The following is a 12,644-nucleotide window of genomic DNA, read 5'->3' on the forward strand; positions in this document are numbered from 1 at the left end:
CCTAGCAGCTAGGCACTACTGACTTAATTGGTTTTTACCACCGGCAATCTGTAACCACTACAATTCTGGCAAACTAAGATTTGAGTTTCAGAGGCCCTCTTCACTATACTTTCTCTCTGTGACAAATATACACATGCATGCACACTCAGCCATCCATGTACAGAGAACCCTAATTGCAAAATCCCACTCAAGGCCCACACTTCAGCCTAAGGAAAACTGCAATTTTCTTGGGCTTTGTGCAGGTAAGGGAGAGACATCTCTGTGTTAGGTGGTCTTTAACCTCTGCAGACCTGAGGCTAGGGTTGCCAACTAGACTAGGGCTGCCAAGTTCTTGCTGGGGGCAGGGGAATTCCCCGCTTTGGTGGGCCCCAAGCTGCTGGAAGGGAGGAGGCTGCTGGGGGGATCCCCGCTCCCCAAAGAGTCCTGTCACCGTGCAGCATGCACGGCTCCTGGAAGTGACATATTGTGCTGGGCATGTTGCATGGGGACATTTTAGGAATTTGTGGGGAACTATATGGTTTCGCAGGGAGATGCTCTAGCAATTTTGGGGAAAACACTATGGTACCATAGAGTCCCCCAAATTGCTAGAGTGTCCTTGCACAAAACCATAAAGTTTTCTCAAATTCCTAGGGCATCCCTGCACGATGTGCCCGGCACAATATGTCACTTCTGGGTGATATCATTGCACCACACACACTTTGCATGCTTGAAAAAGTTCCCTGCTGGCAGCCATGGGGGACTTGGTAGCCTTAAACTAGACTGAAGGAGAAAAAAGTCAAGTTTCTTTAACAGAGGCCTACTGGGACAGGATCTACCAAGTGATGAGCCTTACCTGCAAGGCATGAAAAGCTTCACACACCCCTTTCCACACATCCGACTTCTGGTCGAGGGACAGGGCATTTCTCTCCAGCTGACAACCATACAGGGGACCCAGCATTAATCCCACATGGCGGCATGGCACCAAGCGTGCAGCAAGCACACAGCAGGAAGTCTCAATCATGTGACAGGAAGGAAGAGGCTCTGAACTTTCCGGTGCTAAAACAGAACCCTTTTCATGGCTGCTGTTGCTCTTATGAGCATGTATGCAAAGAGTCAGTGGAGCTGTTCCTTTCTTTGTATGGTCAGCAGCAGCAGGTCCTTCCCCAAACCAGCCAAAACTGCGGCTCTAGAGGTGTTCATCATGACAAATAGAATGAAGAGCACTGCATTGGATTCCTTCCTTTGGATGCCTTTCTTTGGAGCCCTGCTCTGATGTGCCCCCCCCCTCAAAGCCAGCAAACAAATTTTCTTCCTGAATATATACAAATCAGGGATTTTGTTAGGATAAGACTTAAAAGAGAATTAAAATCCAATAGAGCTGTATTCAAAATGTGCGGGGGAAAGGGCAGGGATGCAAATGGTTGCATTGTCCGACAGGAAGGGAAGAGCCACTGTGCTGCAATTGGATCAGTTCCACTGACTCAAGTTATCTTGTGCAGGTAGCTAGGGATTCCAGCCTCCAAGTAGGACCTGGGAATATAGGTCATCTCCAGACTAGAGAGATCCATTTGCCTGGAGAAAAGGGATGCTTTGGAGGATGGAGTCTATGGCATCGTACCCCAGTGAGGTCCTTGTCCTTCCCAGGCTCCATCCCCCAAACTCCAGGAGTTTCCCAACCTGGAGGTGCCAACGTTACTCCCACTAGTGGCCATGGGGGACCTGGCAACCCCAGTGTTCATGTTACAATGAACACCTGTATACTCTGCATGTACATCCATATATTTGTTTGGATGTGCCACAAAAGTGCCATTGCATGTTTACCAATGAAAGCATAGGCCAGTACCTGGATAAGCATGGGGTGTCAATCGCACGTTTAACTCTACATAGGTTGCATATAACATGAGCATTATTCAATGTGCATTTGAAGGAAAACCAAGTGTACACTGTGCACAGATTGTATGTAGCCCTGTACAGACAACCCATCCAAGAGTCAACTCTCCACGGGGGGAGGGGAGAACAGGTACAAGAGTATCGACTCTGCCTCCGCAAACTGATGAGTCATCTCTGTGTTGCAGATGCCTGGAGGAAGTTGTAGCATAGGCACCCTCTTGCTGTGATCATCGATATTTGGAAATCACCATTGCTAATGATGGGAAGGGAGCAGGTGCACAGATGTCTCCTCTGCACATTCGCTCAATGCAGATGACTCGGTGATCGCACTGGGTGGGGAGAGCAGGGCTATGGCCACTCTCTTTTAGGGATGGGCATGAACAGAGCCATGAATTCGTCACGAATTTTGTGAACCAAAGTTTGTGACAAGACTAGTGTCACAAATGTCCATGAACTTTTAAAGCAGTTCATGGTAGTTTGTGGTGGTTCAGGGATAGAGCAGAAAGCAGGGGTTTAAAGGGACTCCGAGTCTCTTTAACCCTCTGCTTTCTGTTACCTACAAAAGTTGCAAAAACATTTAGCTGTTTCAGGCTTTCTGCAAACCCTGTTTAAAGGGACTGCAGTCTCTTTCAATGGGGTTCGTGGGGCCTACAAAAGTCTACAAAAACAGCAGGCTTTCTGCAAACCCTGTTTAAAGGGACTGCAATCTCTTTCAATGGGGTTCGTGGGGCCTACAAAAGTCTACAAAAACAGCAGCCTTTCTGCAAACCCTGTTTAAAGGGACTGCAGTCTCTTTCAATGGGGTTCGTGGGGCCTACAAAAGTCACAAAAACAGCTGTCTCAGGCTTTCTACAAACCCTGTCGAAAGCGACTGCAGTCCCTTTAAACAGGGTTTGTGGGGCCATGGACCATGAATCAGGCTGGTTCACAAATGAACCTTCGGGTTCGATTCAGTTCATGGGTCAGCCACAAACCACAAACTGACATGAACCACATTTTTCTGATTCATGCCTATCCCTACTCTTTCTTGTCATGCAGTCAGTCAACATATAAGAGCAGTTGTCTGTGCAGGGCTTCTGTGTTCACTCTATCTTGTGAATAGGTAGAAAACACTGGCATGACTTAGGGGGCCAGAGGTGGGTTTATAGGGGTGAATTGAAAGAGAAAAATTCACTCAAATCCCAAATCAGGGTCAAGTAAGGAATAGTAGGAAAGAGAATAGAACAGGAAACAGATGAAACCCTGGAAATCTTACCCAGTCCCCATGCTGCTGCCAGGGCTGGCCCTATCACTAGACAAACTAGGCGATTGCCTAGGGCACTGGCCTTCTGGGGGCTTCCCCCATGTGACTCAATTATGTTATCAGTGTGGGGGAGGCACCAGAAGTTAGCCTTGCCTAGTGTGCCGGACAGTCTCTAGGACCAGCCCTGGCTGCTGCCCACATTTCTAAGCCTCCTTGACAATTTGAGATACTAGAAAATGGCCTTCCCAAGAACAAAGGCAAGCTGAGAAAGTGATATCTGTAATCCGGAGATCAGATGTAATTCTGGGAGTTCTCCAGAACCAGAATCCCTATAAATGGCAGGTATATACTTCACAGGCTGTTGTTACTGTAATGCCCTCTACATGGGGCTGCCCTTGTCCCAAACCCGGAAGCTTCAACTAGTGTAGAATGCTGCAGCCAGGTTGTTAACGGGGCTTCCTTCATGGGAACACATTCAACTTATGCTTAAAGCACTGCACTGGCTACCTATTGCTTACCGGATCCGCTTCAAGGTGCTGGTTATTACCTTTAAAGCCCTATATGGCCAGGGACTTGCATACCTTAGGGACCGCCTTTCCCCACATGTACCCCAGTGAGCACTTCAGTCAAGGTCACAAAACCTGCTCTCGATCCCCAGCATCAAAGAAGCCAGGTTCAAGATGACCAGAGCCAGGGCCTTCTCTGTCATGGCTCCTTGCTGGTGGAATCAGCTTCCAGAGGAGGTTAGGGCCCTTCGAGAGCTTTCACAGTTCTGCAGGGCCTGCAAAAGGGTGCTCTTCCACCAGGCATTTCTGAATTAAAATCCACAACAACAGAAAAAAATGGATATTAAGCCATTTGGTCCACAAAACCCCCCCCAAACAAACAGACACTACTTGGCCCACCTTGAACACTCTGCTGGGACCTGGGACCTTTCTGTTAATAGGACATCCAGCAGTAATAATAAAACTTAACATCGACTGAATTGGTAGTTAACCGCCATTACTAAGACATCAATATATTTCGCTGTTAGATCAAAATAGCACCTGACATTGTTTTATGATATTGTTTTATGACATTGTTTCATATGCTTTTATCTATGATGTACTTTATACGTCTTTATGTTATGGTTCATTAATATTGTTTTTTATGAACTTTGAATGTGAGCCGCCCTGAACCTGCTTCGGCGGGGAGGGCGGGATATAAGTCAAACAAATAAATAAATCGGTTAGCAGGCCCATCAACAAAGGATTGCTGGGAGGGGCACAGCGATGGCGAACTAGGCCTCTAGAGACAAATCCTTCCCATGGGGTTCCCGCTGATTGCCACAACAGGAAATGCCTGACAATCCCGGTGTGATGGTGGCAGACCAGGAGGGAGGCGATACAGCCTTCCAGACAGAGCCCAACAGCTAGAGAACAATGAGTGGAATTTCCTCTCTGTCCAGGCCAGCTCTTTGTTAGCAGCCAGATAAAAGTCCTGGGCCGAGGAAGAGAGGTTATCGGGGGAATACAGCATCCACCAAAGAAGAATCCTGCAGGAAATGCATTTGGATGCCTGTCATCCTATGGCCATCAAGAGGAAGTTCAGTTAGGAGGACCAAAATAAATGTAATCTTCCCGCGCAGACACAGCAGGAGGAGGCCTGGCAACAGTTGCTTGATTCCTTCCTAGTGTGAAAAATTGTTATCTTGGCTGTTGTGCGCTGTGACTAGGGTTGCCAATCCCCAGGTGGGGGCAGGGGGTCCCCTGGTTTGTAGGCCCTCCCCCCGCTTCAGGGTCATCAGAAAGCGGGGGTGGGGAGGAAATGTCTGCTGGGCACTCATTAATCCCTATGGAGACCGATTCCCATAGGGAATAATGTAGAATTGATCCATGGGTATCTGGGGCTCTGGGGAAGCTGTTTTTTGAGGTAGAGGCACCATATTTGTAGCATAGCATCCAACACCTCTCCTCAAAAGACCTTCCAAGTTTCAAAAAGATTGGACCAGGGGGCCCCATTCTATGAGCACCAAAAGTAGGTGCCCCTATCTTTCATGATTCCAAATGGACGGAAGACATTTAAAAGGCGTGCGGTCCCTTTAAATGTGATTGCCAGAACTCCCTTTGGAGTTCAATTATGCTTGTCACCATCTTGCTCCTGGCTCCATCCCCAAAGTCCTCAGATATTTCTTGAATTGGACTTGGCAGCCCCAGCTGTGACAATTGGAGATCAGTGTTTTACATGCAGTAAACCTGACCAGCGCTAATTTCTGCCCCCCCCCCCCCTCCCAGGGCTAAAAAGAAGAAAGCAAGCTTGTCCAAGACCTTTTGTTGGTCCTGGAATCAGAATGTGTGTATATGCTGTTTTTGAATTTAAAGTATTTTGGTGTTCAGTTTGGATTTGGTTCTACCAGGGCATTTCATTTTGGGTAGGGTTGCCAGTCCCCAGCCCAGCCACCAGTATGTATGGGGAGTGGGTGGGTGGGTAGGATTTCAAGTTTCAGGTTGGAAAACTCCTGGAGTTATGACAGAAGCCTGGGGAGGACAGAGACCTCAGTGGGGTACAAATCCACCCTCCAAAGCATCCATTTTCTCCAGCTGAACTGATTCTGTAGTCTGGAGATGAGCTGTAATTTTGGAGGACTGCCAGGTCCCACCTGGAGGCTGGCATCCCTAGGCAGGAATTGGTACTTCTTCCATCCTTCCAAGTTTGGTGAAACGAGTATTCGGCTTGCTGGGGGTAAAGTGTAGATGACTGAGGAAGGCAATGGCAAACCACCCCGTAAAAAGTCTGCTGTGAAAACGTCATGATGCGGCGTCACCCCAGAGTCGGAAACGACTGGTGCTTGCACAGGGGACTACCTTTACCTGTCTATTTTATACCATTCATTGCTGTGTTGTCAGGCTCCAAAAGCACAACAGCCCCGTGAAGCAGGCTAGGCTGAGAGAGGAGACTTGCCCAAAGATATTTAGTGAGAACACTGAAATAGGAATTTGAATTCTGGTCTCTTGTTCTCAGATGTTGTATTCCGATCACTGGCCCACAAAACTTCCATTTCCCCCACACACCTGGCCGACCACCTTATGTACTGGTCCTTGCAGGTGGTCCAAGAGTCTGCTGTAGATTCTCAAAAGTTCTCATCAGGTCGAAAATGAAACCTAATCTAGGTCCATGTTATAGGTATAGAGTTCACTGTGGAGTTGGTGGTGATGCCAGTAATAAGTATGGCTGCCATCTTTGATGGGACATTAGATGGGGAAATTACGGGCCATGTCCCTTGGCCCTGAGAGTTCCCAATTCTTGAGATTTTGCATTTGCTTTGGATCCCTCCCATTCCATACTCAGCATAACGTGTAGGTTCTTGCTTGCTATTCAGTGGCAATCCCGTTAAGATTGAACAACAGAGCTGCCAGCTAGGGTTGCCAAGTCCAATTCAAGAAATATCTGGGGACTTTGGGGGTGGAGCCGGGAGACTTTGGGGGTGGAGCCAGGAGATATTGGGGTGGAGCCAAGATCAAGGCTGTGACAAGCATAATTGAACTCCAAAGGGAGTTCTGGCCCTCACATTTAAAGGGACGACACACCTTTTCAATTCCTTCCTTCCATAGGAAATAATGGAAGGATAGGGGCACCTTCTTTTGAGGCTCATAGAATTGGACCCCCTGGTCCAATCTTTTTGAAACTTGGAGGGTATTTTGGGGAAAGAACTAGATGCTATAATAAAAATTTGGTGCCTCTACCCCAAAAAACAGCCCCCCCAGAGCCCCAGATACCCGTGGATCAATTCTCCATGATTTTCTATGGGAATAAATCTCCATAGGGAATAACAGAGTCCCCAGCTAGGGATGCCAATCCCCAGGTGGGGGAAGGGGATCCCTCGGTTTGGACCCCCCCCCCCGCTTTAGGGTCATCAGAAAGCGGGGGGGAGGGGAGGGAAATGTCTGCTGGGAACTCTATTATTCCCTATGGAGATTTATTCCCATAGAAAATCATGGAGAATTGATCTGTGGGTATCTGGGCCTCTGGGGGGGCTGTTTTTTGAGGTAGAGACACCAAATTTTCAGTATAGCATCTAGTGCCTCTCCCCAAAATACCCCCCAAGTTTCAAAAAGATTGGAACAGGGGGTCCAATTCTATGAGCCCCAAAAGAAGGTGCCCCTATCCTTCATTATTTCCTATGGAAGGAAGGCATTGAAAAGGTGTGCCGTCCCTTTAAATGTGATGGCCAGAACTCCCTTGGAGTTCAATTATGCTTGTCACAGCCTTGATCTTGCCTCCGCCCCTAATGTCTCCTGGCTCCACCCCCAAAGTCCCCAGATATTTCTTGAATTGGACTTAGCAACCCTATCCCCAGCAGACATTTCTCTCCCCTCCCCCCGCTTTTTGATGACCCTGAAGCGGGGGGAGGGCCTCCAAACCGGGGGATCCCCTGCCCCTACCTGGGGATTGGCAACCCTACTGCCAGCTCCCAGTTAGGAAATTCCTAGAGCTTGGGGGAGGGGGAGCCTGGGAAGTGGGAACTGAGGGATTTGGGAAGGGGAGAGACCGCAGCAGGGTATAATGACATACAATTTACCCTCCAAAGCAGCCATTTTGTCCAGGGGAAATGAGCTCTGCAGTGCAGAGATCAGTTGTAACTCTGGGAGATTTCTAGGCCCCACTCAAAAGGTTGGCAAACCTATGGGAAATGTAACTGGTCTCCAATAAAAAGTGGCAAGTTGCCACCTATTTATTATAGATCTATTGGCTAGAGTGCAGCAGGGTGACATGGAGTTTTCTACTTCTGGGACCAAAACATTTTAGGCTTCCTATGGATCTACTGGTTCTGAGAGCAACAGCAGCAGGCTAGCAACAGACCAGGGAAGGGTTCTGAAAGGTAGGGAGAGAACTCATTTTTGGGCACCATTCAGTAGTCCTTCTGCCCTAAGCTAACTTTTTAAACCAGAGGGAACAAAGAAAACATAAAAGAAGGAGCTGGGAATTCATTCTATCTGTTTGCATCACCATGTGAAAAGCCACCCAGAGTCTCTTTGAGTAATGAAGTCCAAACTTGAACATATTCTCTCAGCCAAAGTTAATGAGGGTGCTGGGTTGCTAAGTGGACTCTTGGTCTGACCTGTTGTGACAAATGCTGTCAGCAACAACTGCTGTCTTTACATGAATTCTCAAGCTCAGCCAGCAGTTCTTGTTTCCCTCTAAAGTAGGGATCCAAGGTAGGAGAAGCAGTGAGTGAGAAAGACCACAGAGGGGTGCTACAGGACTGAATTAAGGGAACAAACGATCACTTTTTTTTTGCAATGAGGCGGCCACCAGGTGGCACATCTGTACCCTTTCTGTGGCAACTGGAAAGTTAGTTAAGGCTGCAGACATCAAAAAGATACAGTGCCATACAAAAGAAGAGAAGGAGGAGGGCAAATCTGTGTGCCATCTCTGAAACACGTAGCACTGTTTCAACACCACAGTCTAAATATCACAAGGGAAAGCAGTGCAGGGTCAAATTGCTGAATTCAAAAAGTTCAAGAGGTCTAAACAGGGATGCTAACTTCTAGGTGGGACTTGGGACCCCCCCAGAATCACAGTTGTCAACCCTAGGGGTGCAGACTCCAGTGGGTTTGAGATAACATATGATTGAGCAGGCATAACCCGTGAATGAGCAGAGTAACAGCTAATAACTAGGAACCCATGACTGAGAAGGAAAGGATGCACTGGAAACTCCACAAGCCTGTACTCCTAAGGAAGTACTTCCATTCTTCTGTGTAGCCTGATGAATACATAAAGCTGCTTTGTGTGGCATCACACCCACTGGGTCCATGCAGCCCTCCAGCTTGCTCATATTTTACTCAGGCCAGTCTTGCTAACAGAGATGCCTTTTCCACTGGACATTCTGAGGACTGGACTTGCATATGTTCTCCCACAGATTTATGGTCCATTCCTAGTAGAAGAGAGGGGGAAGCAATGCTCGCTCTTAGCCAGGGGTGGCCAAACTGTGGCTTTGAAGCAACATGTAGCTCTTTCACACATATTGTGTGACTCTCAAAGCCTCCATTGCCCTGTCAGCCAGCTTGGAGAAGGCATTTGTCTCTTTAAATCACTTCTGCAAGCCAAGCCAGCTGGCAGCTTAGAGAAAGCATGTAAAATTAGTTGCTTTCTTTTCACCTCTCCCTCCCTCAGCCATCTTTCCTTCTTTCCTTCCTTCCTTCCCTCAAGCATCTGATGTTCATGTCTTGCAGCCATCTGACATTTATTCTATGTGGCTCTTACGTTAAGCAAGCTTGGCCACTCCTGCTCTAAGCTGTGGAGTCTTGTGAGCAAAAATTCTACTTCATAAGCTGCTGGCATTAATGTTGTGAGTGAGCAATTTGGCCGCTGCACAAATCAGTTTGCTCTGGGGCCATCCTTCCTGAGCTATGATGAAAATGTGTGAGCCAGGGGCTAAAAAACTGTGAGCTAGCTCACACTAACTCAGCTTAGAGGGAATGTTGGGTGAAGGCATCCTCATTCCAGCCTAATAAGCCATCGAACCAGAGGCTGAATAAAAAGATGACAGAATCTTAAAAAGCTTTCAGGATGGCACACGTTGTCCCCAAAGCTTATCTCTCCAGGTATTTTTCAGTAGAAAAAAAAGCAAAGCAGGGATTATTTGCATATTAGGCCACACCCCCTGATATCACTATTGTTGTACCCAGGGCTTTTTGTAGAAAAAGTCCAGCAAGAACTCATTTGCAAATTAGGCCACACCCTCTGGCACTGAGCCAGATGGAACTGTGTTCCTGCTAAAAAAGGCCCCCTCTCTCTGAGAACTAACCTTCTGGGATCTCTTCAGAGCATTAATGGCTGGGCTCAGCTGGGGAACCTAAAGAAGTCAGAATTGATTAAAAATCCTCTGGATCGAGCACAGTTCCCTCAACAGTGATCAACCTGAGAGTCATCTTGAGTTGCCAGCTCCAACTTGGGAAGTCCGTGGAGATTTGAGGGGAGGGTGCCTGTGGAGGGCAGAGCTTGGGGAGGGGAGGGAGCTTGGCAGGGCTACGATGCTGTGGAGTCTACACTCTGCAGCTGTCATTTCCCCCCAGGGGGACTGATCCCTGAAGCTTGGAGAACAGTTGTGATCCCTGAAGCACTCCAGGTCCTACTCTGAAGATGGCAACCCTAGAGCCACCCCCCAAAGAAGAAGAAGAAATAGGTTCCAGGGTAGAAGATGGTGCTTTCATGAAGATCTGGGATCTCTTTTTCTGGAAATTCAGCTGTGAATTCCATGTTGCAATAGATTTGGCGTTTCCAGCTTCAGGTTGCAGAATTCATGGGGATTTGGGGACAGCGCCCGAGGAAGGGTAGGGTTTGGGGAAGGGAGAAACCTAGGACTGCCAAGTTCCCAGGCTGGGTGGGAGTTCTCCCACCCTGGAGGTTTCCAACCTGCCGGCCCACAATGGGTCGGCGGCAGATCCTCCCCTGACATCGCCAGCATGATGATTTCACTTGGAAGAGATGTCGTTGCACCGGCGATGTTGTGCACTGTCTGCTCTAGGAGCATCCAGGAAAACTCTATGGTTTTCCTGAACACTGTAGCAATTTGGGAGGGTAAACTCTATGGTTCTTTATGGTACTCTATGGCCAGAGGCCGCAGGGGACTTGGCAACCCTAGAGAAACCTCAGCAGGTTATGATGCCATAGAGTTCACTCTCCACAGCAGTAGAGTTGCCAGGTTGGTGCTGGAAAATACCTAGGGACTTTGGGGGTGGATCTGGGAGAGGGTGGGGTTTGGGGAGGGGAGGGGCCTCAGCAAGACAAGGTCATAGAGTCCACCATCAAAGAAGCCTTTTTCTTCAAGGGAGTTGATCTCTGCCAGCTGGAGATCAGTTGTAAAAGCAGGAAATCTCCAGGCCTCACCTGGAGGCTGGCAACCATACACAGCAGACATTTTCTTCAAGGAAACTGTGTAATCTGGAGATATTTTTTTTATATATGCAGGGCTTTTTTTGAGCAGGAATACAGTTCCAGCTGGCTTGGCGTCAGGGGTGTGGCCTAATATGCAAATACATTCCTGCTGGGCTTTTTCTTTTAAAAAAGGCCCTGATTTTGCACGTTCTCCAGGCCCCACCTAGAGGCTGGCAACTCTGAACAGACCTCTCTGTGTGAAATAATGGTGACACCAGGGGTGTGGCCTAATATGCAAATGAGTTCCTGCTGGTCCTTTTCTTTTTAAAAAGGCCCTGATTTTGCGCATTCTCCAGGCTCCACCTAGAGACTGGCAACTCTGAACAGACCTCCCTTGCAGACCTCAATTCATCATAAAGAAACAGCATCTGACTCCTGCAGAAAAGCATCCTTTTCCTAACAGGCCATCGCTGCACGGCAGATCTCTATTCTTGGGCTGCGATGACATTGCAAATTCCTAGTGGGTACAACGAATTCAGCACAGCATCTGGCCAACAGTTTTTGATGCAGACCGCTGCACCACAAGCTTCCTGCAGCTCTTGCTTTCAGAAATAGCCAGCCCCCCTTCCCTCTCATTCGTAGCATCTCTACTATACAAAGCTGTAGTATTGTGGCATATAGGATCATATTAGCAAAGGGTTCCTCTAGTAAGTCTCTAGCACAGATATTTTTCTCAGCACTCTCTCCCAGCTATGCTTTCTGATTTCTATAAAGACCTTCCAAAGAACAACAGCTGCCTTCTTTATCTCCTGGAGCCCTGATGCTGCCTCATTCCCTGCAGCTGGAAATCTGGCCTTTACTCTGATAAGAAAGTGGGACCTGTTCCTGGGGTCTTATATCTAAGTAAACAGGCTTGGGATCATCAGTTTGCATGGGGAGAAAAATCCGGTTTTTGTCCTCCATGCTGCAGTGGGCCTCCTATATGCAAGCAACCTTAGGCATCTTAGGGTTGCCAACTTCAGGCTGGGGCAGAACTTTTTATGTAGCAGGAACTCCTTTGCATATCAGGATGCACACCCCTGATGTAGCCAATCCTCCTGGAGCTTACAGTAGGCCCTGTACTGAGTGCCCTGTAAGTTCTCAGAGGATTGGCTACATGATATGAACATATGAAGCTGCCTTATACTGAATCAGATCCTTGGTCCATGAAAGTGAGTATTGTCTACTCAGACTGACAGCAGCTCTCCAGGGTCTCAAGCTGAGGTTTTTTACGCCTATTTGTCTGCACCCTTTTTAGTTGGAGATGCCGGGGATTGAACTTGGGACCTTCTGCTTACCAAGCAGATGCTCTACCACTGAGCCACCGTCCCTCCCTGAAATGGAGGGACTTTCCCCAGAAGGTTAAGGGTACAATATACATTTAATATTCCTTTGACATGGCACATGACACAAGCACCTTCTGTGAAATCCCCCAACCTCCCAGGGTAGCCTCATATTGTCAGATCTTGGAAGCTAAGCAGGGTCAGCCCTGATTAGTACTGGCAAAAGTCAGGTTGGTGTAGTGGTTAAGTGTGTGGACTCTTATCTGGGAGAACGGGGTTTGATTCCCCACTCCTTCACATGCACCTGCAGATGTGACTAAGAGTCAGCCACAAGTTCTCACAGAGCCGTTCCT

This window comes from Heteronotia binoei, chromosome 12 (assembly GCF_032191835.1).
Source record: "Heteronotia binoei isolate CCM8104 ecotype False Entrance Well chromosome 12, APGP_CSIRO_Hbin_v1, whole genome shotgun sequence".
In the NCBI taxonomy this organism is placed as follows: Eukaryota; Metazoa; Chordata; class Lepidosauria; order Squamata; family Gekkonidae; genus Heteronotia; species Heteronotia binoei.